Here is a 23114-nt window from a genome sequence, read left to right as displayed (position 1 = left end):
TTGCTGCGTCGCATTCTGCCTCTTCCAGGTCTCGGGCTCTGAAGCCTTGACGCAGTTCCCCTGGGGATGTGCGAATGAGGAGCAGTTCCATGCATCACACAAGTACCTGCAGGGCCAGGATCAGGCCTTGCAAGCACTGAAAACTGCAGCATGCAGCACAGAAGGGAGTTCCAGATGGCTCGGTCAAGGGCTCGTTTTGCTGCAGGCACTGTCTCTCCTGCTCGCCCCTGGTTCTCCTCTTGCTCCTGGGCTCAGCCTGCCTGGCGAAGGACTTGATCTGGCCTGGCTCCACCTGGCCAGATTTCTGAGCCACATTCGCTTTCGACCTTACTTTTGCCTCCGGGTCGACCATGCCTTCCTTGCATCTGACCTTGCCTGTTCCTGATTCAATGTAAGGTGCTGGTATTGACCTATAAAGCCCTAAACGGCTTGGGACCAGGATACCGGAAGGAACGTCTTCTCCCCTATATGCCCTCCCACCCCCAAGATCTGCAGCAGACGCCCTGCTCCGGGAACCCTCCTTGAAGGAGATTAGGAGACAGACTACCCGGAGGAAGGCCTTCTCTGCAGTGGCGCCCCGACTGTGGAATTTGCTCCCCAGAGAGGTTTGCCTGGTGCCGACTTTATATGCTTTTCTGTGCCAGTTTAAAAACTTTTTATTTACCCAATATTTTAAAGTTTAAATATTTTAACTGAGTTTTATTAACATCCTCAGTCGTATTTTATCTTGTTATTGATTGCTGTATTTATTGTTTATTTATTGCATTGTAAGCCATTCAGAGACAGTTGGTATAGGACAGGATAAAAATAACCCTAAATAAAATAAAATTAATAAAATGCTGTTTGCGCACCTTTTGGATGCATAACCCTGGGACACGGTTCTAAGAGATGGCAAAATACCAAAACGTCTGTATTGGGGGAAGGAGTTGCTCCCAACCCGGCTTTTTTGGTACCTGTGGCCTAGAATGTAACTAAAACTGCAGTTCTATGCTGCTTGAAACAGAAAGAAGTCCTCCAGCTTCCAGTATGTTTCAGAGCTGCAAATTATATTCCTGAATTCGTAAGTTATATCCCATTTGCTGGAACCTTTGCATAAGGGAAATCCAGCCACCCTGTAGAAGGTTTAAGAAATGTAGTCCCTTTGAAGGATCTCTGTGACCTAATTCAACCAATTAATATATTGATAGAGATGTAATGCTAATATACTGTGTCACTGTGACATTAACTACTTTCTCATTTGGCAATTCGGCCTTAATGGCATTAAGACTGAATCCAGCGGGCTCTTTTGATGATTCTTTCACAGATCCATTCTAGTAAATTGATTATAACTATGAATTATCTCTCCTCTAGGGATTAAGACACTCATTTTAATTACCAGAAAATTCATCTTGGAATTCTTGGTGGAGCAGTAATGCCATTATACAAATGCAAGTATTAAAAAATTTCTGGGTTTTATTCTTGGTTTGGTTTGTATTGGATGTGCTTTGGATTTTCGCTTTGGCCCCACACCAAAGGAGCTTGACTCCATTAAATGATTAACCCTCCACCGCAATTGACCAAATGGTGCCCCCGAAGGATTTTTTCTCTGGTATTTCTCTTAGCCATGCCCACAATTTGAGATAAAGTGGATACAGCCGGAATCATCCAGGCAATGCATTATGGGATCACCCTGCCTCATTCAGATTTTACTGGGAGACAGGCTGGGGCCCACACAATGTCAGAATCCGTTTGTAACCCTCCCATTCCCCCACCCCCAATATATATTTATTTATTTACAACACTTATATCCAATCCTGCAGCTTACCAAATTTTAACAATAACAATGACAAATAATAACACAAATTTTATCAGTTAATAACAACAACAAATAACCACCGTAAAGAACAAACACATAATATCAGCAAAAGTCCAAATCAAAATCAGAAACAAAGGCAAAAACAACAGACAAAAACAAAAAGTGCTTGTGGATGTTAACACCCGTTAAAATTTCTGATTCTTAAAATGATGGGTAAATAAAAAGGCAGTGCTTCCCTTATTAGTGAAAGTTGGATGCATCTTGTGAAGAACGGAAGAGTGATGCCAATTGCAGGTGCTCAGGTGCCCCTTCTCCCGATTCTTCCATCTTTTTAAAGAGGCGTGTTTTGACAATGTGTTGTAATCTATGATGGATGAACCCATCCCAGCTCCAGGCATGTCTCAGCCTTTCCCATTCTGCCTTTCTCTAAATGCGTTGACTACAATTCCCATTTATCTCAAAGCAGCATGAGCATAATGGGAAGTTTAGTCCAAAGGATCTGGAAGACACTGGAATGGGACAGACTGGAGGTGTCCGAGCCCTTTATAGCATATCTGTCCTATTTGGACCTATTATAATTCAGATGTTTTTCAAAACCTGGGCCTGCATATACTTTTCATGGGTTCGCCTCCCCAGCCTAAAGGATTGTTGCAATCTTTGCAGGGTTTTTAGTAATCAAATATTCCATAATAAGCCTCTCTTCCTGTTCCTGTTGCACCAAAGAGACCGACTCCCTTCTGTTCCTCCGGGTTTAATCCTTCTTTGGTTTCTCTCTCGCATTATTCACATTGGCTTTTGTTCTTTATTCTACTCTGCAGGCACATAGACAACTGCATGGCTAGAACTGTGCTGGGAAAACATGAGTTTCATGATTCACTCTGAAGTCGCAGATGTGTGGAAGTCTTTCTAATTAGTGCCCAACTCACAACTTTCTACCTATAGAGTACTTCCTAAGAAGAGGGTGTCAAGCATCAGATGCACATGAAAGTGATGCTATTGGATCATCTTGACCTAGCAAACAGGACAGCAACAAGCCTTTATGTTTGCTTCAAACTCCATCTGTTTATTTGATTTAGAGGACTTTAACCACATGCTGAAACAATGTCAGAGATAGGTGACATGCTCCTGGGAGCTTGGAGGCTTTTCATCTGTATTTCTTTCAACCTCCAGAAGGGCAGTTGAACAAACAGTGGCACGATCAATCTCTCAGGGTCAAGTTCTGAATGTAAGTTAAATGCAAAGAAGGTAGTTGAGGGTAATCTTTTAAGTAGCTTTGGAGAAAGAGCAGAGCCATTGAGCTCTGAAAAGAAGATTAAGGAAACAATGTCATGATTACAGAAGAATTGCAGAACTTTTCTATCACCAATTAAGAAACGGAGATTTGTGAATGATCTTGTATACTTCGGCTCAGTCATCAGTTCAACGGGAGACTGCAGCCAAGAAATCTGAAGAAGACTGAGACTAGGAAGGACAGCACTGAAGGAACTTGAAAAGATCCTCAAGTACAGGGATGTTTTAATGGAGATCAAGATCAATATCCCCCGTACTATGGTATCCCCAATCACCATGTACAGCTGTGAAAGAGGGACAATGAAGAAACCTGAGAAGAAGAAGACAGAGGGGTTTGAACCAAGGTGCTGGAGGAGATCTTGGCAATTATCCTGGGCCAACAGAAAGATGAACAGGTGAGTCTTAGATCAAATCAAGCCAAATCTTTTCCTAGAAGCAAAACTAACAAAGCTGAGGTTGTCATGTTTGGGCACATGATGAGAAGGCCAGACTCCCTGGAGAAGACAATCTTGCTGGGGAAAGTGGAAGGCAGAAGACCCGGAAGCCCAGATCTGAGATGGAGGGGCTCCACCAAGGAAGCCACAGCCTGCAATTTGCAAGAGTTGGGCAGGGCTTTCATGGAAAGGACGTTTTGGAGGGCTCTCATTCATACCGTCACCATAACTTGGAGATGACTTGATTGCACATAACAACTCCCCCTCTCCACACGCTCACAACGTTGCCACCCACCAACTCCACTCTTGCCAGTACCGCTGTGCTGCAACACGCGGGACCGCAATATCTATCAATCCCAGCCAGAACGATCAATGCCCCGAAACACCTCTAGTCCCAGATGTCCCTGCTGAGGAAGGCTGTTCTGTGCTCAGCTGTGTTGCCACTGTGATCTTCTATGGAGAGAAAAATGGTAACAGTTTCCCCGAATTTCCTACAGGCCCAGTAAAGTGTACGCTTGGATAATTGGCAAAACTCACCCTGTGGCCAGAAGCAAAGATGCAAACTGTTACCTGTGTAATATTTTTATGGGGCTGACCAAAAGATCACAAAGAATGTTCACGTTTCTGGGATCAGAAGATCTTGAAAGTTTGCACATTTTTTGTGATTGTTTCTGTTGGTGCAATGAAAGTATTGCGCTAGTATGAATTTTCCAGTCTCGGCTAATTGGCTTCTTTTCCATTGCAACCTAACAGGGAACCATTTATGGCAGTGGAGCTCTTTAAAAAGAAGAGTAACCACATAGTGGGCAGGATGCGATTTTTAGCTGAGGATTAGCAGGGGCGGGCGAAGGAATGCTAGTTCTGTAAACAGACATCTTGAAACTTGTGGGATGAAAAGCAACTACGTGTGAGCTTAATTGTAAAACCTGGCTTCAGAAAAATTACTTGTATGCCCCCCTGCGTTCCTCTCAGTGCCAATTTTCTTTTTCAATCTGTTGCAGTATAATTATATTACAGTAGAACACAGAGCTTGTCTCTGATTTTTCATTTCTAGAGCTCTCCCCCGGCCTTCTTCCATGGATGCGGAGACAACCTGGAAACGATGGATCCAGTGTAAATAGAAGCAGGACTGTGTTATTCGAATCAGATGCAGGTCTGAAGCCAAAACAGAGGGATGTGCAAAGCATGTGATTTGCCTGAAAAACACTCACCACGTCTTGGAGAGGTGACTTGCCAGGTTTCTGCTCTCCTTGAGAGACGTGGCCAACAAGCGTGAGCATTCCCAGGTCTGAGGCTGCTTGCAGATTTTTGCAAGTCCCCCGTCCCACCTGCTCTTGTTTTGACAGCATCCACCAGGAAGGTATGGAGTCTGGCTTCGAACATCTGTTACATGCTGAGAAAGAGAGAGTATGTAAGAACAGGGATGACGCTCTGTCGCACCGACAGCTGATTCTGTAAACAAGCCCACATGATTTTGTTTTTGAGAGAGTGTGTGTCCTATAGAAATCGAATCTTTATTTCAATTGTTATATGCAAATACAGTCACTTTATCCACAATAATTCCATTGATATAATCAGTTAACTGGCTTGTTTCTACGCTGCTAAAATCTACTAGACCAACTGGAAGTGCATCAACTTCATCAAACCCTTGGAGATACATCAAGAATGGGTACCAGATTCTAACAAAATAACCTCTCTTTATTGGCAGTAGCTGGGCAATTTCTTTACGGCACTTGTGGAACCCGCTCTCTCCCCATCTCAGTTACCCAGCCTGGTCTTGCCATATGCATGGATCCTGGGAGGCCTCAGGACCCATAATTCTTCAAGGAAGCCCTCAAGCTAGTCCCAGATTTACCCACTGCACCAAGAGTTTCTTTAACATCCTCAGATACCCCACGGGATCCCAATGGCGGGCAAGAGGCAGATGACACCTGAGATACAGTTACGAACACCCAGATGATGCCAGGAAAATAGGCCCTGTCTCCAAGTAGCTTGCCATTTAAATTTCAGCTCCAGGAGGTATTCCCTGTAGGGGCAGGGAAGGGAGATGGGCAGGAAGGTAAGCAGGGAAAAAGCTTGACCTGTGGCCTGTCTTAGTCACACTTACTTCTCTTTGCATCTTTATTTAATGATTTAGATGCCCCTTACCCTATCTTGAAACAATATCTCTAAGCCACTTGCAAAAGAATGTGAGTAATTAAAATAGTGTAATGTTCATTGGGATATATCGTTATAATCATTAAGATTATAATGATAAAAACCTTAAATTGTAGCAGTACCCTAATTCATGCTAAGGGGTGGCCTGAGTGAAGAGACGGGTCATTCTGTGAGGTGGGCACCTCCAAGGAGAAGGCTGGATAGGCGGTTGGGATGCAACTTAGCAAGGCTTTCCCCAGTGAACTTGACAGCTTCACAGGTCTGCAGTGGGGCAGGCAACCTGTCGGACTTCCAGTCCCGAGGGGTTCAGGACTTTCTGTGCTAACAGAAGACCTCCCACTTGGCTTGGTGCCCAACTGCTCAGTGCCTTCAGCACCGGTGTAGGTCAAGTGCACCGTCAGGGGCCCCTCCCGGCATCTTGGCTGCTGCAGTCGGCACTGGACACAGCTTCCAAGCCAAGTACAAAGGTAGCTTCCCATAGAGCGGTTGCGTCAGGAGGGTACAAAGCATGGGCCAGAGTGTCCGGGCTGTCCTTGTGCAGGAACGCTGGCATTCCAACTGAAGCTGGCGAAAGTCCTCCATGGCACGAGGCCACGGGCACCTTCACATTCAATGAGGAGCCCAGGAGAGCCCCCAAACTCAGCACAGACCCACTGGCATCAAAGGGGCTTAGGTTTGTTACATGAGTATCTTAAGAACCACTGATTTCAATGCGTCTGCCTTCAGTGTGGTAAAGTGGGTCCGAGCCTTGAGTTTTATTGTATTTACATTTATACTTAGATTCCACTTTTTTCCTCTTGGGAGAACCTGAGGCAGCTTCTATAGCTGCATTTTGTCCCCACAACAACCCTGTAAGGTAGGCTGAGCTGAGAGCTTGTGACTGGCCCAAAGTCACCCAGTTGGCTCCATGGCTGAGCGGGGACTAGAACCTGGATCTCCTGAGTCCCAGTCCCATGGTCTTAACCATGACACCGCACAAGCTAACTCGATAGTTTGCTTCAGAAGGAATGGGAACCAAGGGGGAATAGCAATGAAATTTGTGGCTCCCAGCAAAGGTTGTACAGAACCTTTTTGGGGATTTTGCGAAATGTGGGGCTGTTTGGGTCAGAATTAACTTACCTGGTGTGTGACCGTGTATGGGACCAAGGGGCTGCGGGGAAGGCATGACAGGGATTTCTCATGTTAGGCTTGGTCTGGAAAAAGTGGCTAGAGAGATTCATTTCTTTCCCTTTCCACAACATTAGAACTCTGGCACATCCATTGAAATTGATTGACATTATTCTCGGGGCAGATTAAAGAAAGAGCTTTTTCCACACAACATATAATTAACTCACAAAATCTGCTCCCAGCTGTAATGACGGGCAATGTTGTAAATGGCTGTAAAAGGAGATTTGACACATTGGTAGCTAATGGTTCAATCTATAGTTGCTTCCCAAGAGAACAGAGTACAATAGAAGAATAGAATAGAATTTTAGTAGAGATCGAAGGGGCTTCTAAGGCCACTGAGTCACCCATCCAACTGCAGGCCCATGTCTTCCCAGCTTAGCAAAGGTGTCTCAACATGCTGGCTTGATGTATAGCTATGTAGGCAGGCAGAGAGATGAATCTGCTGTCTGCTGTCGTATGAGATCAACCTACCCTTTCTTTCTCTCTTTCTCTGCGGTGGCACCCCATCTGTGGAATGCGCTCCCCAGAGAGGTCTGCCTGGCGCCATCGTTATTTGTTTTTTGGCGCCAGACCAAGACCTTTTTATTCAAACAGTATTTTAATAATCTTTACTATTTATAGATTTTAATTGTGCAGCCAGTGTGTTTCCAGGTTTTAATTGTAATTGTTATCGGATTGTATTTATTTATTGCTGTGAGCCGTCCCGAGGCTATGTAGCAAGGGGACGGCATATAAAAACTTTAAATAAATAAATAAAATACCCCAGGCTTGTGCTTTTTAGCTGCCTTGGACTGTGATTCCCATATTTACCATCCAACATGGGAATGGGGTCATTTCCCCATTGGCCACTGAATTGACTGCAACTTTGGTGAGTTCCAACAGGATTCTTCTGAAGTTGGTATTCTCAAGGCTCCTTCAAAATCCCCCAGCTGTTTCTCGCTAGCAAAAGTCTGCAGATTTGCTCTGAAATTTTGTCTTAGTGAAGTTTGGGTAGCTTCTCCCTATATAATATATTTGATAAACGATCTTTCTGTCTTCAAGAGAGCTGGGGCTGATTCATTTTCTAAGACAGCTGATCTACTTAATCACCACACCCTTAATGAGTAGGATTTGACTGAGCACCTTGTGAAGGATATAAAATGTACTTTGTAAGTTTTACTGGGGTGCAAGGGATGTGGAGTTGCACATCATGATCGGAATGAAGGGGGCTTCCAGACTAAAGATTCCCAGTGCTACGAATTAATTGTGTACCTGCTTTATCACCTCCTCTTTAATGCATTTTCCTTTCCTGGTAAGGAAAGCAATGGAAGCAGTGGCATGAAAACACAGGGGTGACTCATGGAAGACAATGGCACTTGGATAACTGTAAAATTCTGTGTTCCAGACAGAACCATTGAAGGTTGTGGAAGCATTTGAAATGCCAGATCATGCCAGAAGCCAGATCCTGGGGTGCAGGTGGCAACAGCAAACCTGGCGGACCTGTACGTGAGATTGGCATTTCCAAGCCTTAGTTGTGCCCTGCTCAGAGAGCCTTTGGCCATTCTGACATGCAGACCCTTTGCTCTGTAACTTTTGAGGATGATGGTGTAGTGGCTGGACGGCACTTCCATTCTGGAGTATCATCACAGCCAAAGACATTCTCAGAGAATAAGATCCAACAGGGAAAGTATTTCTGTAATGCGCTCTACGTGGGGCTGCCCTTGAAGATGGTCCGGATACTTCAGATGGTTCAAAACAGAGCTGCCAGGATGCTGTCGGGGACTGGGCATTATTCTCATGTAACTTCAGTCCTCTATCAGCTCCACTGGCTTCCCATCGAAGTCCAGGCTCAATTCAAGGTGCTGGTTATTACCTATAAAACCCTAAATGGCTTGGGTCCTGGTTACCTGAAGGAGCGCTTACGTCCATATATGCCTGCCTGCCCCTTGAGATCTGCGGGAGAGGCCCTCCTCCGAGAGCCCTCCATGAAAGACATTAGGAGGGTGAGTACCTGGAGGAGGGCTTCCTCTGCGGTGGCGCCCCAACTGTGGAATGCGCTCCCCAGAGAGGTCCGCCTGGCGCCTTCATTGTTTTTCGGCCCCAGGCCAAGACCTTTTTATTTAAATGTTATTTTAATTGCTAAAACTATTTATTGATTTTATACCTGTGCCAGGATGTCTCCTGATTTTTGATGTAATTGTATGGTTGTTTATTTGTTTTGGAAGCCACCCCGAGGCGTTTGCGAATGGGGCAGCATATAAATGTTCCAAATAAATAAATAACTGCAGGCAGAGTGGGTCAATTTGTTTATGTTGATTTTTATGTTGATATTTTGTCATAATTTATGTATATTGATATTTGTATTTTATTTATGTAAGCTGTCCTGAGGCTTTTGCAATAGGATGGCATATAAATATCACAAATAAATAAATAAATAAATATCGGACATTTCCCATCTCTTTGAATCTAGCATGGAAATGGGACAGCCAGGCCAGGATAAGACCCAGAAATGCCTCTCGTCTCAGCCTTTTATGGCCAGCTGTTCTTCAGGTGGTCGCCTTTTGTGGTCAGCTGTGGTCCATGCAAGTTAGCCGAAGATGCCAGCTGCACGAATGTGTCACATCACGTCTTGTGTGATGAGGATCACATCATGAAGCCAAATCCCCCTGGAGGTCTGTCCTTCCTTCCCTGCAAAAATCCAACAGCGAGCATTTGTGCTGATTTGTGCGATTTTCCTTAGAACGTATTTCCACATTCAGGACTGCCAAAAGTTAGCAAAGGTTTCCATCACATGGTGAAGAACTTTCATTTCAAAACTCCTCAGAGTCATATCCTGAGAAGGCCGCCCCGTACCAACTGCAAATTTGTGCTTCTGTGCTGAAAGAAACAGAAAGAGTTTCAGTCGGTGTGTGAACTTTTATTCAGACAGGTGTGTGGTTCGTGTCTCAGTGGTTGCATCAAGACCCCTTCTGCACAAAGATATGCCTTAATGAGAGTTCAGGGACTCCCATATAAGACTGGGAATGTGTGAGAGGGAAGGGGAGAAAGGCACGTCACACTGCGAACGATGTGAATGACACCCTGGAAGACCTAAGCTGCAATGCTGAGATAGCCTTAGTGACAATGAGAATTGTGGAGAACGTAGGAGAAGAGTAGCCAGGTGGCAGCTCTTGGCCTTCTGTGGACCACGTAAGCAGGCTGGACAATCGCATTTCTCGACTTTCAAAATGAAGGGAACACGCACACCTTGGGCACTTATGTTTATCCGTTTTTAAGGAGTGCAAAGCAACAAAAAAGCAGAGATTCTGTTGCAGTTTTCCCTTATTGGGGGACAATTGTAGCTCAGTGCGTGCAAAACCTGGAATTTGCAGCTTGGGCTGGGAAATCTCACTGCCAGAAATGCCAGAGAAACACTTCCCGTTGATGTCAACCATAGACGGACAAATATTATGACCTGGTCTTCTGTCAAAGCTCAGGGAACCCAGGTTCCATTTGGATGCCAGGAAGCACTTCCTGGCAGTCAGAACCCCTGGGGTGTGGAATGGGCTTCCCTGGGAGGTCGTTGAGGCCCCATTGGTGAGGGTGTTCAAGGATAGGCTGGACGTCCACATGGTGGGCATGTCATGAACGGAGCCGGCTGGAGACAGGGGTCAGACTAGATGGCCCGGGAGGCCCCTTCTCACTCGCTCTGTTTCTATGTTAATGCATATGCATTTGTAAGACATCCATCCATATGGTGAGGACCTCTTGCACCTCCCTCCTGCCCCCTGGAGCAGGTGCAGCCCTTATCCTTGCACAGTGCCATGGTGGAAGGAATGCCAAACTTAAAGGGGGTTGTTCCATATATTACAACAGTATGGATGCTGGAGGAAAGCTTTGTGCATACCCTGGAATGACAGAAAGGTGAGCAAGTGGGTCCTGGATCAAATCAAGGCAGAGCTTTTCCTAGAAGCAAAAATAACAAAACTGAAGCTTTGTATTTTGGGCACATCACGAGAAGTCTTGTTCCATGGGTAGCCAAGAAAAGTAGGATTGCTCTGTGGATGCGTTGCTTGAGGACTGATCAAAGGAGTGTTTTAAATGGAAACTTTCAGTCCAGCGGAGAAGCCAGAAGCAGCGCCTACGGCTCTCAAGCGGAGCCCAGCCGTGTTAAATCTGGCTGGGAATGTTGCTGAGAAGACCCATCTCAAAGCTCATCATCCAAGTTCTTTTTTAACCGAGCTGTGGTAACTCTGGGGTCCATGCTGAAAGCTCAGCCTTTGTTTGGGCTCCCCCCCTCTGCTTCAAGCAGCAGGGGATCAAGACAAGGTTGGAATAAGTCAGCCATCCAGATGTTCTCTTGACAATCCAGGAGTGCCTGAACAGTTTGAGACCCATTTCTAACATGACTCAAAGCTGAGAACCCCAAGAGTTGTTTGCGCTCTCCACATTTTCCTAACGATTTGCAGCACACCAGGAAGATGAGTCCCTAGAATTCTCCTTATGCTGAAGGTGGGCAATGCTCTTTTCTTCTCCTTTCCTCCTCAATCAACCCACTTCCATCCCGGCAATCTACCTCAGCCACCAGCACCGGAGGTCCCTTGGTCAGATCGCCTCCTAGTCCCCTCCTCGACCACTCTCGTTGCAGCTGTCCCCCACTGTTTTAGGAGCATAGTGTGTAGATCTGGTTAAAAAACAGAGGTGAACTGATGGGAGGACTTGAAAGAACACATGGCAAGACCCTTCTCAGCAGGCGGACTGAGACAGAAGATGAAAGGGCGAGCTTTTAGTAACATATCCCTGTATTCCCGCTGTCCAGGGTTTGAGGCTTTTCTGCCTCAGGTACCAAAATACTTTGGTTGGACTTGACTGCTATGTAGGTGGAGTTGGCAGTGAGGTATCCAGGAGCAACCATGAATAGCTCCTTCCCCAAAAGCGACATGTCCCAGGCCACCCTGCGTTGTGTCATAAAAGGGACCTATGCAAAAGTTAAAACTGCTCTGAAATGTTAATGCAGCCCATTCCCCATAAAACATGAAAATAATCAAAGAGCTTATTTCCCTCTCCATCTCAGAAACCTTTTCCTGAACCTCTTCCAAGCGCTGCTCATCACCATTCCGCCTGCCTCCTGCCAGTCTGAAAGCACCTTTTCCGCCCGGTGGTTTCGGCTCGTTACTCAGGTAAAGAAACAGAGACAGTTTTCTGGGGCTCAATCACCCTGTTTTGTCATTGATTGTCCTTTATAATTAAATCTCATTTCAGCACCATCTGGCACATGTCTTTGCTCCATTTAAGGTGTGTCCCCTTTGGCAAGGAGTGGAGCATCAGGAAATCTTCCATTACGCCGATAATTTTTCCTTCAAGGGATCACATTAGCAGCTGCTGTCCTGCATTCTGCAGGTTTCTTGATCACCTAAGACAAAAGCGCCTCGGGTTCTGGGAAGAAAGAGAGGAGGGGAAAAGATAGATGTGTGTATTTGTGTATGTGCAAAGAGAAGTCTTTATCTTTAAGAAGATCTTATGAATCAGCTTAATTTCTAGTCTGTCCAGCTGGGTTGTGTATTTTGAAGCGTAGGGGATCAACAGGGCAAAAGACGAAATATAGAGTATGATAAACCATTTATTAGGGTCAGAGTAATCTGGGAAGGAAGCTTCATTGAACTTGCTATTGACAGCATAGAGACAGGGCAAGTCAGAAGGAGTCTCCTGGGCCATCTAGTCTGACCCCTGAGAACAGTGGCCTTCACAGATTCCCTTTTCCTACTGCAGCCTCTCATACCACTCTGGTGCATTCCAAACTCCCCAGAGCAGTTTTCCTGGAGACACAAGAAGGTCCAAAAGAAACTACCACCTTTCTTCTCTCATCCTCCCACATGCTGCCAAGCACAAGGTGGAATCCAAACCTCTGAGAATAGCAAAGACTTTGAGACAGATGAAATGCAACCATCAACCTGAAAGCTTCTGAAAGGCAGCCTTCAGAAATGGAAACAATCTTCCAAAGAAATGTTGGTATTAAACTACTAGAGTGAAGTAAGAACCCACCAAAGAAAAGAATCTGGCTTTCTCATTCTCTGACTTCCTCTATACTAGTCTTTCACAAGCACTAGTAAAAATTTGAAAGCCTCATTATCACCTCATTCATTTATAAGATTTATATCCTGACTGAGTTCTTATTTTAAGAGCTCAGAGTGGCTGACATCATCCCCTTCGGTGGCTGGACCAGAGCCCCCCGGCAGAGTCCATGGCCGACTGGGGACCGGGACCCCGGTCCCCTGAGTCCCAGGTTCATGCTCTTTGCTGCCACACCACACTGGCTCTCGTTTGGCAAAGGGAAGAGAGAGAGCCCACCGATTACCCGGTGCCCTGGCAGATCAAGTCATTGCTCTTCCTCTGAAGAAAGCTGTGAAACCCTAGAGATATCGCTCACCATCTGTGGAAGGCTCCAGGGAGAAAGCAAAGTATTCCCACAGCTGAGGGACAACGGTCAGGAGAACATCTCAGAGCATGTTAGCCTCTGCCCAGAGCTCACCGGCATCCCGAGCACAGGCCAGTCCTTCCCAAGGCAGAAAGGAAAGGGGTTAAGTCTCTGAGGCCATCCTGCCTCTGATGGCTCCAAGGCTGGGGGCACAGGCAGGATTTATTTATTTGATTTATATGCTGCCTTGTTAACCGAAGACTTTCTGGGCACCTTGCAAGATATCAAATTCTATAGACTGCATAAAAAGTACAAAACACAGCATGACAATACACAATCACAAAGGACCTATAACAGTGAAATCCTGAATAAACTATTGGAATTAAATCAAACCAAAATAAACAAAATAAATGGGGAGGGGAACTATTTTAAGGGACATCTTTTTAAAATCAGGCTGAAAGTTCTGAGGGTCAAGCTTTGTCTTCCATGAAACCCTTGGTTTCATCTACATTGTGTATTCTCACCTGCTTTCTTTTGATTTGATGTTATGCTACTGTGCGATGTTGGGATACAATGTGCTGTTTTACACAGATAAAGAAATAATGAGCACAATAGAAAATAAACATTCCGTTCAGGGCTCACCTTTGGAAAGAGACTTGCCTTGCGTAGCTGCTTTGAAATGGCTCCCCAGAGAATATTGTATAAAATCTGATTATTGTCTTAAGAAAGCAAACTCCCCAAAAGATCCTATCCCCGCTAACTCTTTTCAACATCCATTAGTTGACTCAGCTCTTAATGGCCCTGCAGGTTTCAACTGCACAAAACCCATTTTATCTCAGCTTCTCTTCCTTGAGTTACACACACACACACACACACACACACCCCTGAACAGTTTTGCTCTTTCATGGTCAGATGCACTTTTTTTCCAAATGAATCGCTCTCCATGCAAACAGTTGTTACATAAGCTGAGTCAGATAATTTGATGGAAAAACTGCTCCCAGGCAATCCTTACAGAGGTTAATAATAAAAGGTGGCTTTTTTATGTTGAAAGGCAGAAAAACACTTATTTGAACATAACGTTTCATGTCAATGATTTCTTCCAGCAGTGCGGATCTTCAGCTGCAGCTTTCCAAGGGCTTGTTGAGAAAAAGGAGTCTTGTTTTTGTAGTACCTGTTTATTTACAAGAGTCTGTGCTGAGTACAGGGATCCAGGCTGATATGTTGATCTAAGCAGATGCTACAGGTCCCCCAAAAGCAAATAACCTGCCCACTGAACCCAGCCTAGCAGGGGAAAAAACACAGAGAAACCTTTATTTTCCAGTGGAACAATTTTAAACAACTGGACTGTTCTTTTCAGTGCACAGCTAAATAGGAGAAATAGAGGTATATTCAGTAGCTGCAGTCACAGGTATTCTATTGTCTAAGGTCATAAACTGGCCTAGAGTTCAATCCTATCAGGGAATGACAGACAAATACCCAGACGGACTTCAGATGGTAGAAATAAAGCTTGGCGAACCTCATTTGGTGGATTATATGTGTCAGGAGCCGGGGTTCCTCTTTTGCGCATTCAAAAGCCATGGATGCTTTTCCTTGCAATGTGCTCTTTTTCGACCAAAAGGCACAAAGCACCCAGAATGAATCTCTTAACATGCACAGAGAGGTTTGTTGAACTGAGCCTAGTGTTCCTTAGACGCATGCCTGGGTCCCATCCCTTAGGGAGAGGCCTTCTGAAAGTGAGCATGCCTCCTCTTCGTGTGCCTGCCCCCTGATTGGGCTGCCCCCCTCGGCTGGCAACCTGCCATGGGGTCGAGAGCTGTGCCCCCTCACCTGAGTCTGAGATACTCCCTGCTCTGGGTACCTCCTGGTGGTCCCCCTGTCCTGCTGGCCCCGCTGGGGAGACGGGCTGTGCGGTGAGAGCCTCCACTTCATGCCTCTCGGCGTTCCAGCTTGCACCAATTCGCAGGTTCCCCCAGTTCTGCTTCACATTCTGATCCAGCCAGCAGTCCTTGAGAACAAGCACCCAGACCATCCCTCCTTCTCGCTCCCAGCACACGCAAAGAAAGCAATGCATTATTTCCCATGTTTCTGGCACCAGATGCCCTCTTGCTTTGGAATATTGGAATTGCTTTTCAGCTTACTCATTAAAATAGAAGCACAGAAGCATAGTGAGTCAGAAGGGGCCTCCTGGGCCATCTGGTCTGGCCCTAGCTTCAGCCTGCCCTGCTCATGACATGCCCACCATGTGGATGTCCAGCCTGTCCTTGAACACCCTCACCGATGGGGCCTCAACCACCTCCCGTGGAAGCCCGTTCCATACCCCAGGCGTCCTAACTGTCAGGAAGTGCTTCCTGGCATCCAAACTGAAGCTTGGTTCCCTGAGCTTGGCTCCGTTGGAGTGCGTCCTGCCCTCTACTGCAGGGGAAACAGGCCTTGATCCACCTCCGTGTGACATCCTCATGTCACCAGCAGATCCCCTCGGAGTCTCCTCTTCCCCAGACTGAAAAGACCGTTCCCTCAGTCTCACCTCATATGGCTTCCCCAGCAAATGATGTACCCCATAGCTCTTCCTGCTTACCCTGGTTTAGAGGTTTCTTTTACCACAGACTACCTGGCATATGATCAAGTGATTTCTACATTATCACGGTCCCCATCCCACTGATGCCAACACAGACCCACAGCAGTCCGGGAGGTGCCTGATTTTATGATTTGGTCTGTTCCTCTTAATTTGCATATAATCTCCCTGCAATGTACCATACCTCTTAGCCCAAGACCCATGGGCCACATCTAAGAGAAGGAACCACAGTTTTGCTAGTAGAAACAATTCCAGTGATGACAATGGGCAATTTCATTTTCACCCTGTCCTAAGCTTTAATTTCTAGCAATAAATGTGCTGGAGAGAATACCAAGTCACACTAATATCCTCCTTGTCACACAGGGCGAGCGCACAGAATTATAAATCCATTCTAAGGTAAATAAGAGAGAAAGATTAACTGGCCTCTTATTATCACGTCAGAAAACACCGGGAACGTCAATTATCCCGCTGTGGATTGCTTTAATTCAAGACAAAAGAAAAATCCTCCACATTTCTCCAGTCTAAAAACCATCAGATGGCAAAAGAGAGCACACATCAAAGCGTGGGGGGGGGGGGGGACTCGCAACCTTTCTGTCTGGACTGAGTGCGGGAGCATCCATCTTAGGTGGTTCGCCACATGTCCTGCAGGTATTTCAAGTTCAATCTCCAGGTGGCAAAGTTGGAGAAGGTCTCCATCTTCACCTGAGATGCTGAGGGATTCGTGCCAGCAGAGTGGTGCCGCTCAGTCCTACTCTAAAGGAAATCCCACTGGTTCAGACTGGTGCCCTTCAGTCTGACCATGATTTTCTTCATACACACTTGGGAATAAGCAAACATAGCCAGTGTTTTCTCTGGCAGCTGCCTCAGGCATGGACTATCCTGGCCTCACCTTGCCAGTGCTTGGGAGGGCTGAAGCCACCATTGCCATTTCCCACAGTGCCCTGGAGAGCCCTGAGAGAGCATTCTGGGACATTAACAAAAGCTCTCACAATGCCCAAGAGTGATTCTAAGTCAATGATGCTGCAGGACATTTAAACAGAAATGCTGAACTGGTTACCAGGTTAAACCCAACACCTTATACTGGGCTCAGAGACATGCGGGCAGCCAATGCAAGTGGGCTGGATTTGGTGTTCTATGTCTGGATCTTCTGATGTCCCCAGGAGGACCCCCAGCCCATGATTAGCCAAGACAACGTCCATCCATGAATGCTCTTGGGTGGAAGGCTGCACACCCAGGAGCTTCTTCTACGTCAGCGGCAACAGCATGAACGAGTTCTTCCTACTCCTCTTCTCCTGCAAAGCATTTTATAATACTTCCTTCCCCGAGTGCACGGGGAGTACCCGGCACAGTGGTTCCACAGATCAGCAGCTATGGGAGGTCATTGACCAAGCATCTTCAATAACTAAGTTGTGTTCGCCAATCCATTGTACGCACCCTTCATCATTGGCAGGGTAATTCCTACCATCTTTTTCAGACAGGGGGCAATGTGATATTACTACTACTACTACATTTTTATACTGCCCATAGCCAAAGCACTCTGGGCATTTTACAATAATAATCATGGAGCCATACACTCCAGTCACCCATCCCAATTCTGGCCAGGCCTGGCCCTGCTTAGCTTCTGTATTGAGGCAGGAGCAGGTTACATGGAAGCTTGGTGCATACAGCACATGGTGACGCAAACACCAGCCTCTTTGTGCTGCGCATGGCCCGAGATGGGCAGCAGCATGTCCTTGCTCCCGAAAAGGTACCCTAGTCCTCAGTGGGAGTAAATGTCCTTGCAAAATGTCCTTGCAAAATGCACACCTGCCAAGAGAAGCTGGGAGCAGGCTCAGCCGTGAAGCCAACTGGGGGACTTCAGGCGGTCACAGACCCTCAGCCCAGCCCACCTTGCCGAGTGGCTGTTGTGGGGATAAGCTGAAGAGCAGAAGGAGGAGAATGATGTGAGCCACTTTGAGTCCATTGTATGAACAACTGGGATATAAATCTAATAAATAAATATGCCACTGCATTAAGGACACAGCTGCTGGACAAAAGCTTCCAGGAGGACCAATCTGCATATCCAAAGATCATGCTGTTCGACATGTTGTGAGTCGTATAGATGATGTGAGGGACTTTTTATATGAGCAATTTATACCAGTAGCATTTCATATCCGTTCTGTCCTGGAGTTACACAGCGATAGCAGCTTTGGTGTAATAAACTGTTGAGCAAGCCAGATGGACGTGCAAGGATATTAAATGAGATGAAATGAGATTGAGTTTGGATGCTGATAGCCGAGCGGCTAGTCTTCTGCTCCGCTCGGAGAGAGCTGCCGTTATGGCATTATGCAACAGCCACGGTTTCGTAATCTCACAGATGTGCTGCAGTATCAGGCGCCCAGCAACATCAGTCCCAAAATGCAAGCGTGAGGGGCCTTGAATCAGGTTCTGCTTTGTACAAAATCCAAAGCAGAACCTGATTCTCATGTCAAAGACTTTGTTCTTCCCAGGAAGGCATTTGCTCATGTGAAGCCCTTGTGGGGAAGGCATGATGGCACCCCTTTTCCGGGTGGCCCACACAGTGGAGAGACACCCAAGAAACACAGAGTTGCTAGCCATGGAAACTGAATTCCAGAACTCCTGGTCATGGTTTGCAGTGGGGTGGGTGGTCACCCACCCCACCTCACGGGGAAGGCACAGAAAACATCAGGTGAGCTCATCGTGTGCCAGGAGCAGGGCTTAAGTGATGCAGTCTTTCCGGCCCAAGATGGAAACCAAGAGCAGCACAAAGATCTCAAAACACACTGAAGGACTAAAAGCATGGGGGAATTTTAAAAGGTCTTCAGCTGGGGCTGAAAAGACAACAGCGAAGGTGCCTGGCAAGTCTCTGGGGAGAGCCTTAAGCAACTGGCTGCAGGAATTTCATGAGGATGTTTTTGTTGGTCCCGAAGTCGTGTCCAACCCATCATGACCCCATGGACAACACTCCTCCAGGCCTTCCTGTCCTCCACCATCCCCCAGAGTCCACCTAAGCCCACACCCACCACCCCAGTGACTCAATCCAGCCACCTCATCCTCTGCCGTCCCCTTCCTTTGCCATCTCTTGTTCCCAGCATTAGGCTCTTCTCCAGGGAGTCCTTCCTTCTCATTAGGTAGCCAAAGTATTTGAGTTCCATCTTCATGAGGATGTTACATGGAGGCAAAGAGAGACCTCAAGATGCTCTGTGATGCCATTGCCAGGAGGCAAAGCCGTCTCCCCAGCCTCACTTCAGGAGCTGGTCACCCAAACAGGAGAAGAACCTCTGCAGAGCTAAGCCTGCCAGAAAGATATACTCATTTATGGTGTTGAAAACCACTGAGAGGTCCAGAAAATCCACAGGGGAAAAGGGATCTGAAGTGAAGGACAAAGCCTTTGATAGGTTTCCATCCCAGTATATTTTAGGTTCACCATGTTTTACATTTTTGTTCTGTTTACAACAGTAAACAAGCAAATATATCAAATGCCTCTAGCTGTGGGCAGAGGGTCAGAGATTTAATTATTTTTCCCCTTAGCAAATGGAAATATAAGTGATAGCCACTGTCTGATTGGAGGTTCTCTATATCTCCATAAGAACAAAGTATATTTAGTCTTTTTTCCATAATTAGAGGACAAGCTGCGTATCCCGATACATTGCTTTGCATCCCCAATAAAATGATGTCAGTTTTAATAACCTTCTTATATTCTGAATTTGCCTTTAGCTAATCACAGTTGGTAGGTTAATTTTTCTGTCATGGCTATTTGCCCAAGCTCCATGTATCCAGGTTTGGTTTAAGAACGTCTGCCATTTTTGAACCTTTAAGCTATTGGTGCGTAAGCTGCCTGGAGCATGAATACGATTAATCAGAATATTTCAGTGTGGCTGCCCATCACCCTCCAAATTTTGGGGATTGAGGCATCCTATGGACAGCAGAAGGCACATGGCAAATCACGCAGAGGGCCCTGGAGCACAAAGAGAGGCAGCTGGGAAGAGATTTGCCATTGATACCTGTCTTCTGCCCTCTTCTAACCCACCCCCAAAAGCCCACAGGTTTCCCTGCTGACCTTGGAACTGTGGTGTCCAGGCTGCGAGGATGGAGGAAGAGTGCTATGTAGCTTGATGTGCAATATTTCTCTTTTCATGGCTATCATGTCTCAAAAACAGCATGGTGGGCCATGAAGGTCACACGGGGGATGTCACATGGAGGTGGGGAGAGACCTGTTCTCCCCTGCAGAGGAAGGCAGAACGCGCGCCAACGGAGCCAAGCTCAGGGAACCCAGGTTCCATTTGGATGCCAGGAAGGACTTCCTGACAGTCGGGACCCTGAGGGTGTGGAATGGGCTTCCATGGGAGGTGCTGGAAGCCCCATCGGTGCGGGGGTTCAAGGATAGGCTGGACAGGCACATGGTAGGCATGTCATGAGCGGAGCTGGTGGGAGCCGGGGGTCAGACTAGATGGCTCAGGAGATCCCTTCTGACTCACTCAGTTTCAATGTTTCTATGAATCCTCACTTATCAACACATATACCTTGCCAAATCCAACTTCTCCAACATTTTGTTTGCGTTTGCAATTCTGGCTCAGATGCACCGGCATAATATACCATTGGTGGGACAAACATAGCCTATACCTTTTGCTTTATAAGGCGCACGTGTTGTTCTTTGCTTTATAAGGTGCACATGTTGATCTTTGCTTTATAAGATGTACCATTTCGATCTTCACTGTGGTTTCACGTTACTGCACTGAATTTCCTTTCTTCCCATTTCCAGCATCTGCGGTTTGACTGGCACCAAATGATGGATATTTGCTTCAGCTAAGCAACATTGTTACTAAAATGTGACAAGCAGGAAATAACTTGATGCTAATGCAAACTCCTTCCTGTAAAAATAAAGTGCCATTTCCTTTGTTCAGGGAACAGCCTGTTGTACGCAAGAAGTCAGGAGTTCGTCAGGAGTTGTATAAGCACAAAGACAGGGCTCAGGGAGGCTTGATAAATGCACAAGTAATTACATGTTTTGTGTTTTGACTTTATTATTCAGACTGATGACTTGTTCTGGTTGACGGCCCCTCATCAAACCAGAAATGAGCATCCGAGACATTCATTTTGCAAAGCAGACCAAAGCGAGCGAACCTTTCCTCGCCGGGGCACTGGCAGCCTCCCCCGCAGCCTCCGCCTCCGCCGTCATCCCCACCACGAACTGAAGTAACCCTGAAGTGAACGGTCTTCTCCCAGCGGTCTCCTCCACCGTTAGGCCAAGTGAGAAGATGCTTGGATGTGGGGCAGCCATTTCTGACCCCCCACCATCTCTATGGGATCAGGCTGCCCAAACAACTCCCCCTGTGCAAATGCAAGAAATGTGGAGGGCGCCCCACACACACACACTGTTGGGATATACTACTGACTACAAGAAATATTCATTTCTGGCCCTGCTCAGTTTCTTGGAGGCTTCAGTCCAAGGGCAAGAGGAGGCACCTGTCATAGGATTGTACATTGTGAGTCCAATATCTACCGATTCTAAAATGCCCTCTCTAGGGTATTTAACCCTCCAGTTTGCCCTCCAATTCTGCACATGCTCAGTGGGCACCTTTACGTATGGGTAGGGGAGGCACTTGCTGCTCAGGTTCCAGGAGGAAAATGTCTTGGACCAGGCCCTGTCTGCCCACTTACAGTTCAGGATAGAGGGTTGCAGAATTATTCTGCAGGGTTGCAGAATAATCTGCAGCAGGGGCCATTAAGTGGTGGCCCAGAAGTCACGTCCATCCTCCAAAGGGCCTTCTTCTGGCTCCCGGTAGCTCTACAAAATGTTCATCAAGACGCAGTAAGAATTCCTGCTAATTATTGAGCTCCTATGGAAAAGAAGCAAAGATGCATCAAATCAATTTCAGATACAAGGAGACTTTAGGAGGAAAAATAGCCAAGGCTCCAAAGAGTGGAGATACAAGACTGACTTGTGTACATGGTGCCTTTGGATGTTCTTCAGTTTGGTTTGGCTTTGGTACATCCTGCAAAGGAAAGGCACCACTGATGTTCTGCCTCTTCAGGGTAGCTCTTTCAAGAAAGACAGTCATCCCCCCAGTTGGCTCCCACCCCCCATGGATCACCTTCCAGGGGCTGAACACATGTGCTGCAGAGCTGATGGATTCAGATTGTGACCTCATGCTGAGATAAGTGTGAAACTGGATTGCATTTTCTTATCTGCTTTCAAGCCATCCCTGATTTCTTCCTCCTCTTCTCCTCCTCCTTCTCCTTTATATCCCACCCATTTCCAGGGATTGAGAGTGGGAATCAGGATTGGGATTTATGGCGCCCCATGATTGACTGTCCGGCAAAATGCCCCCTTCCACAGCCCTGCTCATCTCTTGAAAACCCAAGGCTGTGGCTCCCTTTGAGGAGTCAATCCATCTCATGGCTGGGCTTCCTTCTCTTCTTCTCCCTCTGTCCTTCCCTCGCGTGGTTGTCTTCTCCAGGGAGTCTTCTGGTCTTCTCATGATGTGCCCAAAGTAGGCAGCCTCAGCTTCATCGTTTTGGCTTCTGGGGGAAGTTCTGGCTGGATTTGTTCTAGTACCCCTTGGAACATGCACACTGGCAGTCTCTGAACTGAAGGACTGGTTCTTTGTGGCACCATTTGGGCAGGAAGGTGGTCAGATCCTGTGCTGAGGGGGAGGCAGAAGCAGGAAAAGCAGCTCTTTTCCAACGAGTGCGTTATCAGCCGCTCGACTGCCCTGGAATGGCACAGACAAAACAGAGATGACCCTCTGGGCCACAGGTTGGAGGAGACCATGTTGATCTGTTCAGCCCTCTCTGATCAGCCCAGAGGTATCCCCAGATCCGGCACTGCTTTTGGAGAAGCAAGTTAAAGTCGCTGCCCAGAATGCCTTCTCCCTCGCTGGCATTTCACTTCCCGCATTTCCGCTTTTCTCATTCTGCTCTTTGCTTCTGCGAGTTCCAGGCCTGATCATCGCTCCGTGCTGTTACGGGGCTGCCCTTGAAGATGAGTCAGAAGCTTCAGCTGGTGCACTTTCTGCCAAGCGCTGGGAGGCATTCAGCGGATCTGTGTCGGTTGCATTTGTTATTCATTTCCTCCTGCACTCAGTTCAAGCTTCCCATGGCCTGGGACTCGTCCTTCGCGGACGGATGCTTGCCTAGTAAGCCGGATTTGCTGCCTGGACTACCTTTGGTTTAAGAAAGAACAGGCGCCTTGGGACATCCTTTACACAGAGATAGGATAGCTCTTGCTTTGCTTCCTTTTTTCCAGGACAGAAAAAATAAATAATACAAAGATATTTCCAGATGCTTCTCATGGTTATTCAATAGGCATCGTATCTAACATTC

The sequence above is a fragment of the Varanus komodoensis genome, unplaced genomic scaffold (genome assembly GCF_004798865.1).
Source record: "Varanus komodoensis strain SLA01 unplaced genomic scaffold, ASM479886v1 scaffold40, whole genome shotgun sequence".
NCBI lineage: Eukaryota > Metazoa > Chordata > Lepidosauria > Squamata > Varanidae > Varanus > Varanus komodoensis.
The sequence above is the reverse complement of the archived record's forward strand: the minus strand, read 5'-3'. Positions refer to the sequence as shown.